Source organism: Triticum urartu, chromosome 6A, assembly GCF_056163025.1.
Source record: "Triticum urartu cultivar PI428250 chromosome 6A, HENAU_Tu73, whole genome shotgun sequence".
Lineage (NCBI taxonomy): Eukaryota > Viridiplantae > Streptophyta > Magnoliopsida > Poales > Poaceae > Triticum > Triticum urartu.
In genome coordinates, this window is record NC_141878.1 from 592219072 (window position 1) to 592237172 (window position 18101).

Consider the following 18101-nt stretch of genomic DNA (forward strand, 5'->3'; position numbering starts at 1 on the left):
TAGCTCAGCTCCCAGATCTCCTCGATCCTTCCGTAGTATCTGTCCTTGTCGTTGCCGGTGTAGGATTCCATCGTTACCCCGGAGTTCTGATAACCATCGCTCTTCATGTCCTTGTCCTCGGTGTAGAATGCGTAGCCGTTGATATCGTACGCCTCATAGGTCATCAGGTTGTGCTCGGCGCCCTGTGACAAGGCGAATATGAGTTGTTCTTCCGCGGAAGAATCCTCATGTAAAGGGTACGACAGAAGCTTCTGCTTGAACCAATGCGTGAAACATGAGTTGTGCTCTTTGAGTATATCTCCGTCCGTCCTCTATTGGCCTCGATCATTGTACGTCTTCTGAATAAAGGTTTTGTGCTCTACCACCCAAGGATCGACCACGTCTATGTGTTGTAGCGCGACTAGGTTTGCTCTTTCAAAGTCAGCGAGTCGACCCTCGAAGTCGACATGCATTTCGCGGCGACCCTCACGGTGACCCCATCCAGCGAGCCTGCCGAGGTGCCTGTTGACGGGCAGACCAACGGGGTTCTCGATGCCTAGATAATTCGTGCAGTAGGAGATGCACTCTTCGGTCAGAAAGCCCCTGGCTATACTTCCCTTTGGACGTGACATGTTGTGAACGTATCCTTTGATGACACCATTCATCCTTTCGAACGGCATCATGCTGTGCAGGAACGTCGGCCCGAGTTGGATGATATCCTCCACGATATGGACCAGCAGATGCACCATAACGTCGAAGAATGCGGGCGGGAAGTACATCTCAAGCTTGCATAGTATCACCACGATCTCTTCCTGTAGCCTTCTGAGTTGCCTCACGCCAATCGACTTCCGAGAGATGACGTCGAAAAAGTTGCATAGGCCAAATAGCGTTTCACGGACGTGCGCGTCCATGATCCCACGGATTGCAACTGGAAGTATCTGCGTCATCAGCACGTGACAGTCGTGAGACTTCATCCCGCTGAACTTCTGCTTCGCTGGGTCTAGGTATCTGCTTATCTTCCCCGCGTGACCGTAAGGAAGTTTTACTCCTAGGAGGCAGGTGAAAAACTGCTCGATCTCCTCCTGACTTAGAGTGAAGCACGTGGGAGGGGAGTCATTTCCGGTCTTCTTGGCCTTTTTGCCTTTGCGACGACTTTCTGTGTCCTTCTTCGCCTCATCATCATCATCATCATTAGCTTGAAGCTCCTGCCTGATGCCCATTGATTTCAAGTCTGCCCTTGCTTTCGGCCCATCTTTGGTCCTCTCTGGCATGTTGAGCAGGGTACCAAGCAGACTCTCGCACACGTTCTTCGTGATATGCATGACATCAAGGCTGTGAGGCACACGGTGGATCTTCCAGTACGGCAAGTCCCAGAAAACAGACCTCGTTTTCCATACCTTCAGCAGCGGCTCTGGCGCCTTTCGCTTCTTTCCCAGCTCTGGCGCCTTTTGCTTCTTTCCCAGCAGTGGGCAGTCTTTCCAATTTTTCAGCAGCTTGTCTATTTTCTCGCCGCTCCTCGTACACGGGCATTTTCGGGGTTCGGTTTCACCATCGAACAGATCCTTGCGTTTCCTCCACGGGTCATCGTCGCGAAGCCACCTTCGATGTCCCATGAACATGGTTTTCGAAGACCCGGGATCTCTATCTAGCTGGTGATACGTTGTGTCATCCATGCACCTTACGCATTCAGAAAATCCGTGGACTACCTGCCCCGCGAGATACCCGTAACCGAGATAGTCGTGCACCGTCGTGAGCAGTGCGGCTCTCATAGGGAAATATTCTCTCTGCGGCGTCCCACGTATTGCCTGGCGTTTTCCACAGCGTGTCTAGCTCCTCCTTCAGCAGCCCCAGATACAGATTGATGTCATTCCCTGGTTGTTTTGGCCCTTCAATTAGCATACTCATGTGAATGTACTTCCTCTTCATGCACAACCAGGGGGGAAGGTTGTACATTCACACAAACACAGGCCAGGTGCTATGTGTGCTTCTCTGGCTGCCAAACGGATTGACTCCATCGGTGCTCGCGCCCAGCACGATGTTCCTTGGATCCTTTTCAAATTCTGGGTATTCGAAGTTCAACGCTTGCCATTGGCTCGCATCCTTAGGGTGACTCAGCATCTTGTCTTTTTTATTTATCTCCGGATCATTTCCGTCATCTTCCTGCTTCTTCTCCTCCCTATCCGCGTGCCAACGCAGGAGCTTTGCTACCTTAGGGTCCGCGAAATACCGCTGCAGATGAGGAGTGATCGAAAAGTACCACACCGATTTTCGAGGAGCTTTCTTCCTCTTCTTGTATCGAGTGACGCCGCACACCGGACATATGGTAGACTCCGCGTGCTCGTCCCGATAAATGATACAATTGTTCATGCACACATGGTATTTCACGTGCAGTAAATCCAGAGGACACACGATTTTCTTCGCCTCCTCGAAACTGGTTGGGCACTTGTTCCCCTTCGGAAGACGTTTGTACCAGAATGACATGTTCTCATCGAAGCATGCGTCGGCCATTTTGTGTTTTACCTTCATCTCCAGAGCCATGAGCGTTACTTTCAGGCGGGTATCCTCGGGCCTGCATCCTTCATACAATGGAGTAACCGCGTCTATCTCCAGTTGATCCAGCTTGGCTTTCTCTCAGGCGGCAGCTCTTGCGTTATCCGTCTGCTTGAGAAGCAGCTCTTGAATATGAGGGTCCTGCACCCAGCCTCCATCGTCGTCTGCTCCGGCATCTTCATCTTCATGATCATGCCCTTCGTCTTGATCTTCCTCATCATCATGTACGACATCTTCTACATGTCCTGGAGGTTCTTCATCTTCTCGCCCGCCCTCGCCGCGGTGGTACTTGTCTTGTTGCCCTTCCTCATTTCTTGCCCGGCGCCGGCCATGGACGACTTCATAGTCATCTTCATCACCTTGCCACCGATAGCCATCCATGAAACCACGCAAGAGCAGGTGGTCCCGCACCTGCCCGGAATCCGGGTCCGCAATAAGGCTCTTCAGCTTGCATCTTCGACACGGACATCTTATCTCCGTCTCATTCTTTTGAAGCATCTCGGCCTTCGCGGAGCTCAAAAACCTATTCACGATGCCTTCAGTCATCGTGCGGACCATGGTCGCCTGCGGGGTAGAGCAAAACGATATTTTAGAACCAAGAATTTTTTTGGCATGACCTTCCCTAAAAATAGGACCAAAAATAATGCATAGTGCCAAAATTCTCGCCGAAACGGAAATGAATCAAAACATTTCGGCAAAATATTGGCAACTATCGCATTTCAAATACCGGTACCTTCAAACACAAACATATATGCAACACCACAAACATACATAGATCTAGCTAGGCCACAAAAAGTGAATGTGCACGATGTTGGAGCGAGCTAGGGAGAAAAAAAGTATATCTACATCATGAAGATAGCTTTCCCTTACTTACCTATCAAAAAAAAGGTAATTTCACCACTTAATTTTGATGAATCTATGGTGGAAATGAGGTGAGGAGGAGGAGATGGCCGAAAGCTTGGAGAAGGAGGTGGAGGGAATGAAGTGGGGAAAGTGAGTGGGTAGGTGTGGGGCTGTCCAAAATATCTTGTTGGGGTCCCAGGTTACTAATGGCGCACCACTAGCAAATACGCCATTAGTAACCCTGGTTACTAATGGCGCACCTGCAGGTGGTGCGCCATTAGTAATTTTGCAAAAAAGTAAATATATATAAATATATACTAATGGCGCATCTCCTTAGAGTGCGCCATCACCAGTTTAAACTAGTAATGGCACACTGTGAGGAGATGCGCCATTAGTAGTTTTGCAAAAAAAACAATAAATTTTTTTTTGCAGTAATGGCGCACTCTCTGCTTGGTGCGCCATTAGTAGTTAGAACTAGTAATGGCGCATTGTAGGCCGGATGCGCCATTAAAATGTATGGAGAAATGGAAAAAAGAAAAAATTCATACTAGTGGCGCACCCTATTTTTGGTGCGCCATTAGTGTGAATGGCGCATCACAAATAGGTGCGCCATTAGTATATAGTAGTGGCGCACTACTTTCCTGGTGCGCCATTAGTATCAATTCTATCTATAGCCCTTTTCCTAGTAGTGTCCAGTCTTTAGACACACTCCAGTCAGTGTCTGTCTTTGCTCCCTCTGAAGAATAATCCAGCAAGCCACGTATTAAGGAGATGATATATATGAATCCATTGTTGGAAGTGTTCATACATTTCTGACGAAAATTAAATGCTATGGCAAGGAAAGAATTCTAGCTAGCAGCCGGACGTTGATGACATGCAGCTAGGTGTGCTTTGAGAGCTGCCAAGCTGCGCGACGTCGAGACCTCCACTGGTATGTCGGTTAATCAATTGAATTCCATTTTGTATTTTACTGATGTTGAAATTATTCATAATGCAAATCAAATAGGAGTTTCACTTGGTAAAAATTATATTGAGGTCTCTAGGTCGGTTAATGACATTCTTGATTTGGAAGCTGATCGCGGTAGATATGATCTGTCACATTGCTGCTGTTTGTCACGACCGGTTTTCCAATAAAAATATTTATTGAGAAATCAATCTTTTGTGTCCAGTATGGGAAAAAAATTCTCCTTACCGGTGGACAATCTCTTGATACAATAAGCCAGTAACATAAAATATATTACAGGGTCGAGCTACAGTTGCTCAACCAAGTTATTACAAGCACGCCAATAATTATACATAAAGGCGGACATGACACAGTGGTGTGGAGGCATACTACTGACTCGAGGATAGGGCGGTGGTGGAAAAACATAGCGGGGAGTGAGATACATGACTCTAAAACTGGCCTCTCATCGAGCGTCAAGGTGAGGCTCAATGAATTTATTTGGTAGCGGAAGCGGATATAATATAGTGACCAAATCCAGGGTCGCACGAGACTGACTGGGATTCCTCTAGGCGTCGGACTCGCTATCGAACTCTTCATCCATGAGATCGCCTTCGTCAGCATCTGGCCAAATCAACAAGCCAGTGAGTATTTTGAAAGTACTCGCAAGACAGTTCGGACGTAAGATATAACAAATGCATGCATGAATGCGTCACGATTAATTCACCAATGTAAAATTCAAAAATTGGCATAACGAAGTAAGTAAAAAGGGAAACGGCAGTAATCCGCCTGAAATCCCAACAAAACATAAATGAAAACCGATCGGGTGTCTGAAGCGACGCCTCGAAAGGTGAACAAATAAATAGAAGGAACTTTAAAAGAAATGCCACAGTCGGACGTCTGAGCGACATCACGGAAAGGGCTTTAAAAGAAATGCCACAGTCGGACATCTGAGCGACATCACATAAAGGGCTTTAAAAGAAATGCGACAGTCGGACGTCTGAGCGACATCACATAAAGGGCTTTAAAAGAAATGCCACAGTCGGACGTCTGAGCGACATCACAGAAAGGGCTTTAAAAGAAATGCCACAGTCGGACGTCTAAGTGACATCACGGAAAGGGCTTTTATTCAAAAGTAAATAATACTCATAATCAACATTCAATTCATGAAATTAAACGGGTTAGTCCATCCACAGGAATAATCATTTAGCCGGAATTAGCACTCATACGATTCACCGGAGTCTCTGTCATCAAAAATGGCACTTGTCAGGATAAGATGATACTGATATTGGACATCGAATAGATGATTCAAGGAATATATGACTCTGCAGAGTTTGTACAAAAATTTCCCACAGCCAACGGATTTCCGTAGTCACGAAGGACTAGTTCCGTTTACGGTATTTCGGAAGAAACACAGCTAACCAGTACACACCCATCCTACCTCTCGATGCTAGGAATCACCCTAGACATCGTCCAAGAAAAACTTTTGAGACGGGGAGATCACAATCTCGAATGGCATGGGATCAAATTTATATACGCGCGCTCCAAGGGGTGCCCCCCTCTCGGTCCCAACCGGAAACACCCATGCCCCCTGACCGGATGACTGGCTTTAATCCAGGGCCATGTAACCATCATCCCGGCCTCTCCTTTTGGTGTGTACCAGGAAAGCGGTTCGCAACTTACTAAACCATATTCCTTGCGGAAAACATGTGGTAGTACAGGGAAGGAAATGGGAGGAACTGGACCGATACGGCTTGACACTGCAGTCACTTAGCCTGGCATAAGACTAGCATGCTACAACACTGCCATCTTACCCATCCTCATGCCAACACATGGCCATTCATATTCGCATCCATCCACTTATGGTTCATCGAACTCACTTACCTCGACAATGCATGGAAATAACGTTCATCGGTATGCTCTTCCACATGCCATGAGACTAACCAAAAATGCAAAACATGCCAAGACACTCATCATATCAAAAGTTCAAACATGCTTGCCTGGTTCGGAGTAGTCGGAGCCTAGCTCGGTGAAGTTCGCGGCTCCATTACCTCCTTCGGTATCTACGGTATAAAGAAATACATGCGCTATCGTAAATACCAAGAGGTGCACAGAAAGTTATACCAAATATTTTTCAAATAAATATGATAAAAAACTAGACAAAATTTTGAAGAGGACAGAAAAAGAATCAATCAAAAACACTATTCTGTTTAAAAGTTATAAAGGTTTTTGTCCAGGGACTTATCTGTAATGAAACAGAAAGTTTCCAGGGGCTAGCTTATAAAAACAGAAAACGCTTCGGCAGAAACTACGCCAGCCCAGAGGGAAAACGCATTTGGCAGAAGGCGTTTTCAGAAAACGCTTCGTTTAGAAAGGACAGAGAGGCTGACAACGGGTCCCACTTGTCATGTTTAAACTTTCAAATGGGAGGGACGAGGCTCGTCGGCGCCCGAGGGCTGCGGTGGTCGCCGGCAGCGATCCACGGCGAGGTAAGGGGATCGGAGGTTATCAACGTGCTCACCGTGTCCTTCCGCAACGGTGGGTGGTGGTGTTGGTCGCCGGGGAGCACCACGTCGACGGCGGTCTCAACTCCGGCGGACGGTGGTTCGGGCGTGGATGGAGCTCGTCGGAGAGGACTGCAAAGGCCAAATTGATGAGGGGGTTAGAGTACTGGGTGTGAGAGAAGGCTACGGACGAGGTTTGGGCGCCGGAGGTGGCCTCACCGGAGTGAATCGAGCTGAAGGCCGAGGCGGAGCGAGGCGGCCGGAGTCGGGGAAGAAGGGCCCCTCGAGGCTCTTCTAGTTGCTGGTCGGGGTCCAGTGAGGTGCTGGAGGTGTGCAGGGGCGAGAGGGAGCTTGGGGGCGTTATATATAGCCGGCCCGAGGCGGTTGCCGTGAACGGGATAAGTCTGGCGAGCGATTACGGTGGCGCTGCGGTTGGGCAGTGGAATTAGGAGTTTGGGCATCGCCTAGGTGGAGTAGTGGTGCCATTCCAGGGTCCAGCTCAGCACGGGAGGGGGTTTTACGGCCTGTCCCAACGGAACGGCCGTGCGGCACGTCGGCGGCAGGGAGCGCGCCCTGCGCGTGCCAGGCCACGGCGGCGGTGCTGCACGCGTGCGCTGGCAAGGGGGACGGCCACACGGAGCTACCAGATGGCTTGGGCGGCGCTGAACGGCGTTCTGCCGTGGTGTGCCTTCTGTCGGCCGCCACGGGAGGTCCCGACGCCGCAGAAGACGTCGGCGAGGGCGGGCCAGCGCGCCACCGACGCCAGGAAGGCTCCACGCACGCGTGTGAAGCTCCGGATAAGAGGGAGGGGCTGCGAGCATCGAGCCAAACGTACTGTGAGCTTGTGACTGAACTCTGAAGAAAACGACACTGTAAAACTGAATTTTACTGAACTTTACTGAAAATGCAAAGAACAGTGCAGCTCAGGTGTTCGACAGAATGCTTTTGGCATCTAGGGATTTTTCCTTGAGCTGAAATTTGGTGGAGTGGCTTCTCATTGCTCTAGTAGGCTGCATGATTTTTTGTGGAATTTTTGGAGGAGTGTAGATATGAATTTCACCAAATTTGGCAAATCTGGTCCAAACATGCAGTGAGTGAATTTTGAAATTTTTGAAAAGAAGAAGAGTGGATCAAGATGGTTCTAGGTTGTGGGTACTAAAGACAATCCAGGGAAGTTGGTTTGGGACAAAAATCAAAGGCAAAATGGCACTTGCTTTGAAAATCACTTAGGCTCAAAATAATTGGCAGAAATGTTTTGGGAGATAAAATAATTGAAATAAAATCCAAAAACTTGTTTGGACTTGTTGAGACAGAGGATTTAAATTGCTCAAAGGTGGAGAGAGGGGTTTTGAGAAGATTTACTATAGGAGACATGGTAAAACCATGGGTGGTTTCAAAAAGAAAGAAATCCCAAAACTCCTAGGGTTACTTTATTTTAAATGAAAATGAAAAAGTTTGAGAGGGTAACAACCAGAAGGAAAAGCTCCCAAAACTTCAACACCAAATTTGAAAGGGAAAAGAAAATCCTTGCCAAAGGAAAGGAAGTTTTTAAGAGGAAGGATTTCTGGAAAAGAATTTTTTTTTTAAAAAAGCCCTCTTTTAAAAATCCAACAAAGTTTTTGATGAAAACCAAATTAAAATTTTGGAGGGTCACAACACCTACCCCCTTAGGAAAAATCTCGTCCCCGAGATTTCAGCTGATCCTTAAATAAGTGTGGATGCTCTGTCCGAAGAAAATCCTCTCTCTCCCAAGTTGCTTCACTGTCGGTGTGATTGCTCCATTGGACTTTGAAAAACTTGATGGTCTTCTGTCGGGTCCTCCTTTCAGACTCCTCTAATATTCTTACGGGACGTTCCCGATAAGTGAGGTCTGGCTGCACGCCAATGTTTTCATGGGATACTTGTTTCTCTGGGTTGCTTACGCACTTCCTCAATTGCGAGACGTGGAACATGTCGTGAATGTCGGACAAGTCTTCGGGTAAGTCTAGCTGGTAGGCTACAGTGCCTCTTCGTGCCACTATGCAGAATGGTCCAATGAATCTGGGTGCTAACTTTCCTTTAATCTTAAACCGTTGCAGTCCCCTCATGGGTGATACTCGTAGGTACACAAATTCACCGGGTTCAAAATTGACCCCACGATGTTTCTGATCGTAATAACTCTTCTGTCGGCTTTGAGCGGTCTTGAGTCGGTCCCTGATTAGCTTGACTTCTTCCTCGGCTTCTTTGAGCATGTCCGGGCCGAAGATACGGCTGTCTCCGGTCTCTGACCAATTTAGCGGGGTACGACACCTCCGTCCATATAGGGCTTCAAAAGGTGCCATTCGCAGGCTGGCCTGGTAGCTGTTGTTGTATGCGAACTCGGCATATGGCAGACTTTCCTCCCAACTGGTTCCATAGGTGAGGACACATGCTCTCAGCATGTCTTCTAAAATTTGGTTTACGCGTTCAGTCTGTCCATCAGTCTGAGGATGGTAGGCGGTACTGAAGGCCAATTGAGTTCCCAGAGCCTGTTGTAAATGATCCCAGAATATCGAGACAAATTGAGTGCCTCGGTCAGATATTATAGTCTTTGGGACTCCATGCAGACAAACTATACGGGAAAGATAAATCCTGGCAAGCTTCTGAGTGTTGAAGGTTGTCTTCACTGGAATAAAATGTGCCACCTTGGTTAATCTATCGGTGATGACCCATATGGCATCATTCCCGTGTCGTGACCGAGGTGGTCCGACAATAAAATCCATCCCGATTTCATCCCATTTCCACTCAGGTATTTTGTTTGGTTGCAGTAGTCCGGCTGGTCTCTGATGCTCAGCTTTTATGCGTTGACAGGAATCGCAACATGCAACGAATGTGGCTATGTCCCTCTTCATACCGTGCCACCAAAATCTTTCCTGAATATCCTTATACATTTTGGTTCCTCCAAGGTGGATTGAATATGGAGTGGTCTGTGCTTCAGCTAGGATCTGCTGTTTGAGGTCTTCTATGTTTGGCACACAGAGTCTGTTTTCGTACCGTAATATTCCATCATCGCCTGTGATGAACTCCGAGGCCTTGCCCATACTCACCTTTCTTTTAATTCCTTCAATACTGGGGTGACCAGGCTGAGCTTCTTTAATCCTCTCCACAAGGTCGGGCTTTATTTCCAAGTTTGATATGGTGCCTTCTGCTACCATCATCAAGTTGAGCTTGGCAAATTCTTGTTGGAATTCGGGCCTCAAGCTGTGCGGTTTGTTTTCGTCGGGGTTGGGATTCCGACTAAGAGCATCGGCCACTACATTTGCCTTCCCTCGATGGTAATGGATACCAACATCATAATCCTTTACCAATTCCAACCAACGTCGTTGCCGTAAGTTTAGTTCTGGCTGTGTGAAAATATATTTGAGACTCTTGTGATCCGTATATATTTCACATCGATTCCCAAGTAAGAAATGCCTCCATTCCTTGAGTGCATGAATAACTGCTGCCATTTCTAAGTCATGAGTGGGGTAATTTTCCTCATCCTTGCGAAGTTGCCGTGAAGCGTATGTGACAACCTTGCCTTCCTGCATCAACACGCATCCGAGACCCTTTCTGGACGCGTCACAATATACTTCAAAATTCTTGTGTATGTCGGGTACAATTAATACCGGTGCTGTCGTTAATTTCCGCTTTAGCTCTTGGAAACTTTTCTCGCAGGCTTCTGTCCATTCAAACTTCTTGTCTTTCTTGAGTAACTGCGTCATTGGCTTGGCTAGGGTGGAGAATCCTTCAATAAATCTGCGGTAATACCCTGCCATTCCCAAGAAACTCCGTACGTCAGTTACGCTGGCTGGTGCCTTCCAGTCAAGTATGGCCCTGACTTTTTCCGGGTCCACTGCGATACCGTCTTGGGTCAGCACGTGGCCCAGAAAGCCTACTTGTCTTAGCCAAAATTCGCACTTGCTGAACTTGGCATACAATTGGTGTTTTCTGAGTTCTCCTAGCACAATCCTGAGATGTTCCGTGTGCTCTTCTGGTGTCTTGGAGTATACTAGAATATCGTCGATGAATACCACAACGAACTTGTCCATAAACTTCATAAATACTCTATTCATGAGGTGAACAAAATATGCAGGGGCATTAGTTAGTCCAAAAGGCATAACTGTGAACTCATATAGCCCATATCTGGAGGTGAAGGCAGTTTTGGGGATATCTTCTGTTCGTACTTTTAATTGATGGTATCCTGACCTTAAGTCAATCTTTGAGAATACCTTGGCCTGAGCGAGCTGATCAAATAATTCATTTATTCATGGCATCGGGTATTTGTTCTTGACTGTGACCATGTTAAGTGCTCGGTAGTCTATGCACAATCTCAGTGTTCCATCTTTCTTTTTGGCAAATAAAATTGGTGATCCCCAAGGTGAGGAGCTGGCTCGAATATATCCCTTGTCCAGTAATTCCTTTATTTGTTTCTTCAATTCAATCAACTCGGATGGTGCCATTCTGTATGGTTTCTTGTATATGGGGGTGGTTCCTGGTGCTAGCTCAATGCTGAATTCTATTTCTCGGTCTGGTGGCATGCCGGGTAGCTCTTCAGGGAATACTTCTGGAAATTCACACACTACTGAAACCTTGTTCAGCTCAGAAATGTCCACCTTATTCAATCTTGGTTGCCGGGGTATTTTTCCTTCCTTGGCTGATACTCTTATTGTCTTCCCTTGGTGGTGTGTGAGAATTACGGTCCTGTTGAAACAGTCGATAAAACCCTTGTTGGTGGTTAGCCAGTCCATCCCTAGGATGACATCCAGTCCTTTATTTTCCAACACAATAAGATTTGCGTGAAACTCCAATCCTTCGAACTCAATGACCACATTCTGACAGTAATTTTGAGTAACTTGCTGAATCCCAGGGGACTTGATGGTCAAGGATTTCTCCAAAGGAAGCATCGAAAAATTATTTTGCAAAGCAAAACTTTTTGAAATGAAAGAGTGAGAAGCTCCAGAATCAAACAAAACCGTTGCAGGTATTGTGTTGACAGGAAATGTACCGAGTACGATATCTGGAGCATTTTGTGCTTCTTCTTTGGTCACGTGCTTTAGATGACCCTTCCTGTGGTTGTTGTTGGGGTTGAAATTGTTGCGCTTGGGCGCTGAATTATTTCCACCATTGTTTGGCTTCGGGGTCGAGTTCCTTGGCTTGGGGCACTGTTTGGCGTAGTGCCCTTCTTCTCCACAAGCGTAGCAAGTAACGCCTGGGCGATATGTGAACTCTTTGTCCCTTGCATGGAAATTCTTGGTTGAGCGTGAGATGTTTGTCGTAGGCTTGTGTGTCCCACCTTTCTGAAAATCTGTCCTGCTACGGTGGTTGCGAGCATGGTTAGTCTGGTCCCTTTTCCGCTTGCGGATATCCTCCAGGCTGCGTCTCTCATTTTCCAGTGTGATGGCTTTGTCCACCAGTGTTTTAAAATCAGGAAAAGTGTGCACGACCAGTTGGCATTTAAGCGCGGGTGCTAGACCGTCAAGGAATTTCTCCATCTTCTTGCTTTCAGTCATACGCTCTTCATTGGCGTAGCGGGACAATAGAGTAAATTGATTGTTGTAATCTGACACTGTCGTGTTCCTTTGCTTGAGGTCCTCGAACTCTCTCTTCTTGATTTTCATAATACTCTTAGGAATGTGTGCACCACGGAAACCTTCCTTGAAATCATCCCAGGTTAGGTCATTTTCGTTGGGATGCATGTGCAGAAAATTCTCCCACCATGATGCGGCTGCTCCTGTGAGATAGTGCGGAGCATACAGCACCTTTTCGGGGTTTGAACATTTTGCAATAATTAATTTTCTCTCCATATCTCGAAGCCAGTCCTCGGCTTCAAGAGGTTTGTCTGTATGAGAAAATGTTTGGGGGCGTGTCTTCTGAAGCTCAGATAACTTGGATTGCTGCTGATACTGTCCATGGTGACTCCCCATGTTGATGACTTGGTTCATTATTTCACGATGTTGTTGCTGACTCTGTTCATAAAGGCGGCACATTTGGGAGAGTGCCGTTTCACTGTTCTGCTGACTTGACTGCCCTTGTGTGAAATTGTTGCCTGGTTGAGTGTCATAATCTCCCTCTGGCGGAGTAGGCATGGAGCGAGTCCAAGGACGAGACATTTTTCACTGTGGGGATATATTTTGCAAAACTCATAAGAAAAACGAAAATGGTCGCAAAACAAATCCAGGAAAATCGCACAAGGATGGCAAATAATTTAAATGACCAAGGTCGCTTAAGAAAACAAATTGATTTGCGCATGGAGAAGGACTGCTCATTACATATCTTACACGAGGGCGATAATTATACAATACATCACTCAGGATATGTGTACATAATCCTGACATGTTATTTAGGCTAGTGCACTTCTCCAGTTCCTACATGATGCGCAAACAAGCTACTCCTCACAACCTATGTACATATCTTACAAGCGGTACATCGCATGACGGGCAAACGCACTCAGCCGGAAATGTTGACGATCTCCTTGGCCCTGCCAAGGGTGAGGCGTAGTGAGGCTGGGGACTCGACCTCCTCCTCACTAATAGGCTCCAGACGTGAAGATCTACGTCGGGTAGATGGAGCGGGTGCCAGGGGCGGAGCGACACGAATAGGAGTAGGCACAACGGGTGGTGCAGTGCGCGCTGGAGTGGGCGCAATGGCCTGGTTGAACTCTTCGGTGGTAGGCAGGCGATGAGTAGGTGCATAAGATGCTGATGAAGAGACAAAAGTCAGTGGCGGTGCGGCGGGCAGGAGCTCCCTCCTGTTGGCGGCACAGCCATGGATTGAGTCCACGCGGGCAGCTACGAAGTCGTCCACCAGGTTGTCGAAGGCTGCCTCCAGAGCCCGGAGATACTCAATAAGCATCTCAAAAGCCTCATCTCGTTCTCCTCTGGGGCAGGAGAATGCGTAGTGACAAGTATAAGGCACATGGCATGGAAGATAGCGGTGGCGACGAGTCTTCATCGCGGGAAGGACATCCCTGAGGCGAGCTATCGCCTCACGGGCTGCCATCTGCATAGCATGCCTCTCCGTAGGCATGGCTCTTCCCACGAACCGGAAGCGGCGTAACTCACCACGCCCTCCCCTGAACTGCACTGTGGCCTGGTGCATGGTCAGACTGTCGTTGACCTTGTGCTGGTAGAGTGTGAAGACTGGGCGCACAGACGGCCCCATCGCGACCTGAACGATGAAGGAGAGAAGCTTGACGAACCCATCGGGCACGTTGGCGAAGGTCTGAGACTCGCAGCTGTTGTCGGCCATCTACAAAGGTAAGCAAAAATTCTGAATGGTCAGATCATAAATTTATGCTGACAGTCAGAAAATGACTACAATAGCAAAAATATAAATTAGCTCTATCATGCTAATAACCAATTAGCGATCGCACCTAGTGGCTTCCGACAGTCAGCCTGGCTCTGGTACCAAGCCTGTCACGACCGGTTTTCCAATAAAAATATTTATTGAGAAATCAATCTTTTGTGTCCAGTATGGGAAAAAAATTCTCCTTACCGGTGGACAATCTCTTGATACAATAAGCCAGTAACATAAAATATATTACAGGGTCGAGCTACGGTTGCTCAACCAAGTTATTACAAGCACGCCAATAATTATACATAAAGGCGGACATGACACAGTGGTGTGGAGGCATACTACTGACTCGAGGATAGGGCGGTGGTGGAAAAACATAGCGGGGAGTGAGATACATGACTCTAAAACTGGCCTCTCATCGAGCGTCAAGGTGAGGCTCAATGAATTTATTTGGTAGCGGAAGCGGATATAATATAGTGACCAAATCCAGGGTCGCACGAGACTGACTGGGATTCCTCTAGGCGTCGGACTCGCTATCGAACTCTTCATCCATGAGATCACCTTCGTCAGCATCTGGACAAATCAACAAGCCAGTGAGTACTTTGAAAGTACTCGCAAGATAGTTCGGACGTACGATATAACAAACGCATGCATGAATGCGTCACGATTAATTCACCAATGTAAAATTCAAAAATTGGCATAACGAAGTAAGTAAAAAGGGAAACGGCGGTAATCCGCCTGAAATACCAACAAAACATCAATGAAAACCGATCGGGTGTCTGAAGCGACGCCTCGAAAGGTGAACAAATAAATAGAAGGAACTTTAAAAGAAATGCCACAGTCGGACGTCTAAGCGACATCACGGAAAGGGCTTTAAAAGAAATGCCACAGTCGGACGTCTGAGCGACATCACATAAAGGGCTTTAAAAGAAATGCCACAGTCGGACGTCTGAGCGACATCACATAAAGGGCTTTAAAAGAAATGCCACAGTCGGACGTCTGAGCGACATCACAGAAAGGGCTTTAAAAGAAATGCCACAGTCGAAGGTCTAAGCGACATCACGGAAAGGGCTTTTATTCACAAGTAAATAATACTCATAATCAACATTCAATTCATGAAATTAAACGGGTTAGTCCATCCACAGGAATAATCATTTAGCCGGAATTAGCACTCATACGATTCACCGGAGTCTCTGTCATCAAAAATGGCACTTGTCAGGATAAGATGATACTGATATTGGACATCGAATAGATGATTCAAGGAATATATGACTCTGCAGAGTTTGTACAAAAATTTCCCACAGCCAACGGATTTCCGTAGTCACGAAGGACTAGTTCCGTTTACGGTATTTCGGAAGAAACACAGCTAACCAGTACACACCCATCCTACCTCTCGATGCTAGGAATCACCCTAGACATCTTCCAAGAAAAACTTTTGAGACGGGGAGATCACAATCTCGAATGGCATGGGATCAAATTTATATACGCGCGCTCTAAGGGGTGCCCCCCTCTCGGTCCCAACCGGAAACACCCATGCCCCCTGACCGGATGACTGGCTTTAATCCAGGGCCATGGAACCATCATCCCGGCCTCTCCTTTTGGTGTGTACCAGGAAAGCGGTTCGCAACTTACTAAACCATATTCCTTGCGGAAAACATGTGGTAGTACAGGGAAGGAAATGGGAGGAACTGGACCGATACGGCTTGACACTGCAGTCACTTAGCCTGGCATAAGACTGGCATGCTACAACACTGCCATCTTACCCATCCTCATGCCAACACATGGCCATTCATATTCGCATCCATCCACTTATGGTTCATCGAACTCACTTACCTCGACAATGCATGGAAATAACGTTCATCGGTATGCTCTTCCACATGCCATGAGACTAACCAAAAATGCAAAACATGCCAAGACACTCATCATATCAAAAGTTCAAACATGCTTGCCTGGTTCGGAGTAGTCGGAGCCTAGCTCGGTGAAGTTCGCGGCTCCGTTACCTCCTTCGGTATCTACGGTATAAAGAAATACATGCGCTATCGTAAATACCAAGAGGTGCACAGAAAGTTATACCAAATATTTTTCAAATAAATATGATAAAAAACTAGACAAAATTTTGAAGAGGACAGAAAAAGAATCAATCAAAAACACTATTCTGTTTAAAAGTTATAAAGGTTTTTGTCCAGGGACTTATCTGTAATGAAACAGAAAGTTTCCAGGGGCTAGCTTATAAAAATAGAAAATGCTTCGGCAGAAACTACGCCAGCCCAGAGGGAAAACGCATTTGGCAGAAGGCGTTTTCAGAAAACGCTTCGTTTAGAAAGGACAGAGAGGCTGACAACGGGTCCCACTTGTCATGTTTAAACTTTCAAATGGGAGGGACGAGGCTCGTCGGCGCCCGAGGGCTGCGGTGGTCGCCGGCGGCGATCCACGGCGAGGTAAGGGGATCGGAGGTTATCAACGTGCTCACCGTGTCCTTCCGCAACGGTGGGTGGTGGTGTTGGTCGCCGGGGAGCACCACGTCGACGGCGGTCTCAACTCCGGCGGACGGTGGTTCGGGCGTGGATGGAGCTCGTCGGAGAGGACTGCAAAGGCCAAATTGATGAGGGGGTTAGAGTACTGGGTGTGAGAGAAGGCTGCGGACGAGGTTTGGGCGCCGGAGGTGGCCTCAGCGGAGTGAATCGAGCTGAAGGCCGAGGCGGAGCGAGGCGGCCGGAGTCGGGGAAGAAGGGCCCCTCGAGGCTCTTCTAGTTGCTGGTCGGGGTCCAGTGAGGTGCTGGAGGTGTGCAGGGGCGAGAGGGAGCTTGGGGGCGTTATATATAGCCGGCCCGAGGCGGTTGCCATGAACGGGATAAGTCCGGCAAGCGATTACGGTGGCGCTGCGGTTGGGCAGTGGAATTAGGAGTTTGGGCATCGCCTAGGTGGAGTAGTGGTGCCATTCCAGGGTCCAGCTCAGCACGGGAGGGGGTTTTACGGCCTGTCCCAACGGAACGGCCGTGCGGCACGTCGGCGGCAGGGAGCGCGCCCTGCGCGTGCCAGGCCACGGCGGCGGTGCTGCACGCGTGCGCTGGCAAGGGGGACGGCCACGCGGAGCTACCAGATGGCTTGGGCGGCGCTGAACGGCGTTCTGCCGTGGTGTGCCTTCTGTCGGCCGCCACGGGAGGTCCCGACGCCGCAGAAGACGCCGGCGAGGGCGGGCCAGCGCGCCACCGACGCCAGGAAGGCTCCACGCACGCGTGTGAAGCTCTGGACAAGAGGGAGGGGCTGCGAGCATCGAGCCAAACGTACTGTGAGCTTGTGACTGAACTCTGAAGAAAACGACACTGTAAAACTGAATTTTACTGAACTTTACTGAAAATGCAAAGAACAGTGCAGCTCAGGTATTCGACAGAATGCTTTTGGCATCTAGGGATTTTTCCTTGAGCTGAAATTTGGTGGAGTGGCTTCTCGTTGCTCTAGTAGGCTGCATGATTTTTGGTGGAATTTTTGGAGGAGTGTAGATATGAATTTCACCAAATTTGGCAAATCTGGTCCAAACTTGCAGTGAGTGAAATTTGAAATTTTTGAAAAGAAGAAGAGTGGATCAAGATGGTTCTAGGTTGTGGGTACTAAAGACAATCCAGGGAAGTTGGTTTGGGACAAAAACTCAAAGGCAAAATGGCACTTGCTTTGAAAATCACTTAGGCTCAAAATAATTGGCAGAAATGTTTTGGGAGATAAAATAATTGAAATAAAATCCAAAAACTTGTTTGGACTTGTGGAGACAGGGGATTTAAATTGCTCAAAGGTGGAGAGAGGGGTTTTGAGAAGATTTACTATAGGAGACATGGTAAAACCATGGGTGGTTTCAAAAAGAAAGAAGTCCCAAAACTCCTAGGGTTTCTTTATTTTAATTGAAAATGAAAAAGTTTGAGAGGGTAACAACCAGAAGGAAAAGCTCCCAAAACTTCAACACCAAATTTGAAAGGGAAAAGAAAATCCTTGCCAAAGGA